Below are 6,067 nucleotides of genomic sequence, written 5' to 3'. Positions count from 1 at the left end.
TTATTAAGCTGATCTTTTTCGGAAAGTCCGATGGATGCCACCACTCTCATATATTCTAAACACCAAAACGAATAGTTGTTTGTTTGCTGCTCTCCACCCCATTTTAAAAATTCCGAAGAAATGTTACCACTTCTTCGTTTTTTTATCTTCATTTGCCACGTCATCAGGTAAGTCCTCTCCTCGTGGAGACCTTCAGTGTAAATTACCCACTCACCTGCTCTCTCTTCTACGTTTAACAGTTTAGTTCCCATTCCCTTCTTAATGTTCCCACACTTGCTTTCAATTTCAGTGAATGCTGTTTTGACTTTTCTGTGTGCTGAACCATCCTTTCCGTAGACCATTTCTTCTTCGATTTCTTCACATCTTTCCTACAGCCGCTTTGCCTTAGTTTCACTACACTTTCAGTTAATTTCATTACTAAGTAACTTACATTTCTGTATTGCTGAATACATCTTGTTGTATTGCTGAATATATTTTGTTCTTATAGTTACTTCCCTCGTTGATTAGCTATAGTATTTTGTCTGTTACCTATGCTTTGCTCGCCTTCTTTAGAGACGTCCATTATTCTTCGACAGAACTGCCGCCTGCGGTGTTCGTTTTTACCGTATTCACAGCCTTAGAAAATTTCAAAGACATTTCATCATTTCTCAGTGCATCAGCATCCCACGCCTTTGCACACTGATTCTGCCCGCCAATTTTATTAAACTTCAGCCCACTCTTAATCATTACTAAATTCTTATCTGAATTTTTATCTTTTCTTTTGTACACCTTACAATCCAATGTCTGGTTTAGGAACCTTTGTGTGACCATAATGTAATTTATTCGGAACATCCCAATGTCTGTTTCCAAGTATACTCCCTTCTCTTGTGGTATCTCCTATTAGTAGTTCACATTTATTGCAGAACTCAATTAGTCTACTCCTCTCTCATTCCTACTAATTAGAACACATTCTCAAGATTTTAAACATGGCTGAAACAGCAACTGTTGAAATTTTTTCACGATAAAGGATGACAGCCAAAATCTTGAAATACGTACCTGCCCAGGTTTCAAAGGCTGTTTCGAAATACATGGACATCTCATTTAAAATCCTGAAAACAGGTATGGCTATTGACTTCACTAAACAGTGTGAGAGACGCCATTTGACACAGAATTGCGTGAAGGCTTTTATCAATGTGAAACAATGTAACAAGGTTCCGTCTACTAAAGCAAAACCGGTGAAACAAATTATGAGTGACAGAATCAGTGACTTTTATAGGAAGAAAGATAAAATAAATGAAGAAGCTTACTCTTTGTATCTCTTGATTACTATAACTTTTAAAGATTATTTTAACTTTCACGTAGACAGTATTTGGCACGGTTTTAATAAGTGGTTACAGAATCGTAGGGTTGAAATTCAGCGTAAGCACGATTTTAAACTTCAGAAGCTAGAAAATGCTATGCCTAAATCTAATGTTGTTCATGCACAAAGAACTGTCGATTGCGAACGCAAATTTTTTGACAGAGTACTAAATAAAACTTCCATAAGCTTTACTCCTCAAAAAAGCGCCATGCTAGCGAGAGGTTTTAAATACAATTTCTTGACTAGTCTTAACGAGCCTAAAGTGGTGGATAATTTTATTGTTGACCTTAAAGTTGGTCTGACTCTGTAAAAACAGAAAAATCCCAACAAAATAGGATTGCTCACGAATGTAGCGCAAGTTTAGAGAGAGAGGTCAATTCAGTAAAAAACAACGACTTAAAACAGAGAGAGGGTAGCATTATTACTAGTATTAACCATAAATTAAAAACTAATGAGGCTCTTATCAGTAAATCTGATAAAGGAACTTCGCTTGTTGTAGCCTATAAATATGAATATATCGCTAAAACTTTGGCTTTTTTCGAGGAAAATGGGATATTGGAAATCGAGCAGGATCCTACCCTTACATTACAAAAGCAAATTAGGGATATTTTAGGGAAAACTAAACATCATATGAAAGAGTTTCAAAAGAAAACTTTAGTTAATACGAACCCTAGAGCACCTACCCTTAGAAGTCAGTGTAAGGTACACATAAGTCAATACCCAATTCGTCCGATCTTTAACGGAATAAAGAGTCCACATCATAAATTTGCGAGATTCTTACACGCTAAAATTAAAGAAGCCTTTGTTTTTGGAAACAATTATTCTGTTAAAAATAGTGCTGAGGTAATAAACAAGCTAAAAGCGGTAGATATCACTTCCTCCTCTCGTTTGGTTTCGTTTGACGTCGTAAGTTTATACACTAATGTTCCAGTGGATATCACTCTTAAGATTATCGAAGATAACATTTGACAACATAGAACTTAAAGTGAGTTGCAATTGTCGGAACTTACGTCACTACTTCAGATTGTACTAGATTACAATTAATTTCAGTTTAATGGCGAAATGTATGAGCAACCATTCGGCTTAGCCATGGGTTGCCCATTAGCTGGTATCTTAGCTGACATCTTTGTGAACGCGTTAGAAGAAAATTTTTTCAAAAATAATCCTGTGTTGGGTAATATGATTTCTTTCTATGCTCTTTATTTTGATGATATACTCATAATATTTCAAGGGAGTGACCAAGATCTACAACAACTGTTTCATGTTTTTAACAGTTTTTACGTGAAAATGAATTTCACATAAGAGATACAAAACAATAAGAGAGAACTCCATTTCATCGACTTGAAACTTAAGTTATCTGATAACACTATTAGCTTCGACATTTTTCGTAAAGAAACTTTTTCTGATAATATTATCCCAGTAGATTCTTGTCATCCACAAGCTCACAAAATCGCCTTCTTTCATTCTGCAGTTCATCGTGCTGTGAGCACACCTTTAGAACAGAATTGTTTAGAAAAAGAAATATCTTTATTAAAATCAATGGCTACTAACAATGGATACGACCCTAAATTAATTGACCAAATTGTTAAGAAAAAAACAGCTGTAAAATGTTAAACCTTAGGAGATAACAGGGCGAAAAGGAATGAGGGTAATAACTTTATTTCTATTCCATTTTTGGGGAACGTATCATATAAGATAAGAAGACTTCTACAGAAACAGTATGGTTACAGAGTTGCCTTTTCCGTAAATAGTAGCCTGAAACAAAGAGTGATTCATACTATTGGAGCACGGGAAGAACTTGGCACTAAATCCGGTGCATACAAAATTACTTGTAACAACTGCCCAAACTATTACATTGGACAGACGGGTAGACCCATTAAAGTAAGTTATAAGGAACACATGCTAGGTAAAAATGGCGCAAACGTACATAATTCCACGTTTGCCGAACATCTATGGCTCTTACAGCATACGCCACGTAAACTGGATGATGTAGAATTGCTTCATGAAGCGAGTAGGGGTTACAAACTGGACTTGCTCGTAGAATTAGAGATTTTCAAGCATCTGTCTCTAAAAGATGGTTTTCTTCTTAATGAACAGGTGCAGCTTAGAAACAAAAGTTTTTTTAGACACTTTCAAACCCCTCCTTGCCTTAATGTAATATAGTCTGGCTGACTAGAAGTTAGTTTTCTTGCTTGTTGATGCCAGTCGAATGCGCTTTTCCTATCTTGTTGGGATTTTACGTACTTTTTGTGTTTGCTGTTTGTGATTTTCGATGTGTATGTGTGGTCAATTGACTAGTATGTTTTTATTCACAACGACAGATGGTTTCGTTTTACTGTAACATTTTGGTTGTTTTCACTAGTATATATTTCACCGCCTACGTTAAGCGAGTTTCTCGCGCCTTACACTAGTGCCATCTCTCGTTAGATGTATTCCATAGCGCAAGCTTTATCTGTTTGACACTAGGACACAGGTAAATTGGTTCCATATTTTCTATTTTACATAAATGTTTTTATATGGTATGATATGTTTTATTTATTAAGACATAAGGTTTGAATTAGCACAACTTTTAATAATTTTGATACGCTTATGTATGAATCCATGTATTTTAATATGCGCGAGTGTCTGGCACATACCACAAGTGCCCTCTCACGGCGAAACCATCTGCCCTAGTGCTCTCACACTCTCGTCTCGATAGTTCATAGGCGAAGTACTGGTGCTAAGCTGTTCAAATTGACCCTATGCTTATAATCATGTTGTACAAATGGAGAAGATGTCATAATTATTAACGACGCCTTTGGCACAATTGTTTTATTAATCTCCATTGCATGATGCAATTTTAGTAAGTAAAAGATTTTGTGCCTGTATTACTTTGGTAATTTCACTGTTACTTAAGCTTAAGTGTCTCTCATTTCCGTCTCCCCATGCCTCTTCCTTCCTTCACAAGACCATCACTGACGCTGTGGAGGCTCATGTCCCTACAAAACTCATCCACCCTCACCGCCCTACGCTTCCTCCACAGGCCGTCCTTCTTCTGCGTGAATCCCGCAGGCTCTACCGCTCCTTCCTCCTTCTCACCCGCCACCGGCAATTACAGCGACATATCCGGAACCTCCTTACAGCAAAGAAACGCCGGGACTGGCGTCAGACATGCACACGCCTCAACTCCACCCTCCCTGTCAACTCCTCCAAGTACTGGTCAGCCTTCCACCGCGTTACTGGTAGCCATCCCACCCCGCATTACCCCATCCTCCATGATGATCGACCCTTTCCTGACAACATCAGTAAGGCTAACCATTTTGCTTCCCACCTATCCGAGGTCTTCTCCATTCCTGACGATCCCCATTTTGATTACTCCCTCTTCCCCACCGTCCTTGAACGCACTGACACCTCTGTCCCCCCACCCCCCCCCCGCCCCTAGCTTCCAGTACTTGGATCGGTTACCCCCCTCAGACATCAACACTCCCATCACCACGCAAGACATCACACTCGTCCTCCACTCCAAACGCAACACCGCCCCTGGTCATGATGGCGTCACCTACCGTCACCTCCAGGAATCCACTCCATCTTTCCTGTCTGTCCTTGCTACCCTGTACAATGTCCTCCTCTCCACTGGATTTTACCCTGACCTGTGGAAGACTTCCCGTGTCCTGCTGTTCCCTAAGCCTAACAAACCCCCCTCTGCTACCTCTTCCTATCGTCCCATCTGCCTCACCTCCGTGTTCAGTAAGGTCTTTGAGGCCATCCTCTCCCGCCGTATTCACTGCCACCTTAACCAGCACCGCCTCCTTCCTCTTACCCAATGTGGCTTCCGGCCTTCCTTCTCTGCCGACGACCAGCTCCTTAACCTTACCAATCTTCTTTCCCTCCAACTTAACTCCTGTCGCTCTGCTATATTTGTTTCCCTTGATCTCCAGAACGCCTACGACCGTGTCTGGCAACCCGGGCTCCTCTTCAAACTCCAGACCTATGCTCTCCCCATCAACTTCGTCCATCTCGTTGCTTCCTTCCTCTCCCATCGTCCTCCTATGTGACTATCCACAATTCCAACTCCCGTACTTTCTACCACTCTGCCGGCATGCTCCAAGGTTCTGTCCTTTCCCCTCTCCTCTATCTCCTGTACACTGCTGATATGCCCAAACCTACCCCTCCTGTTCATCTTCTCCAGTTCGCTGATGACATCGCCTTCCTAGCCCTTTATCCTACCCTTCAACGGTCCCAATGTACCCTCCAAACCCACCTTGACCAATTCACTGCTTGGTGCAACCAGTGGTTCCTCCGTGTTAATCCCTCCAAGACCCAGGCGATCATCATAGGCCGCACCACCTGCTCCTTCCGCCTCCATGATTTCTACCTCACCATTTATGGCCGTCCTATCCACCTAACTCCTACCCTCAAATACCTTGGCCTTACACTCGACCGCCACCTCACCTGGACTCACCACCTCCTTACCATCCAAAACAAAGCTCACAACCGCCTCCGCCTCCTGAAACTCCTGTCCAGCCGGATGTGGGGTCTGCATCCTTCCACCATCCTTGACACCTACAAATCCATGATCCCGCCCATCCTTTGTTATGCCAGCATCGCTTGGATTTCCGCCCCTCCCCGGTTCTACAAAGCCCTCCAAATCCTCAAACGCCAAGCACTCCACCTCGCCTTCCGCATCCGCCTTCCGTCCCCCATGCGCATCCTCTACGACCTCATCCCCTTTCCCCACCTTCTCCTTTT

Source organism: Schistocerca cancellata, chromosome 2 (genome assembly GCF_023864275.1).
Source record: "Schistocerca cancellata isolate TAMUIC-IGC-003103 chromosome 2, iqSchCanc2.1, whole genome shotgun sequence".
NCBI lineage: Eukaryota > Metazoa > Arthropoda > Insecta > Orthoptera > Acrididae > Schistocerca > Schistocerca cancellata.
The sequence above is the reverse complement of the archived record's forward strand: the minus strand, read 5'-3'. Positions refer to the sequence as shown.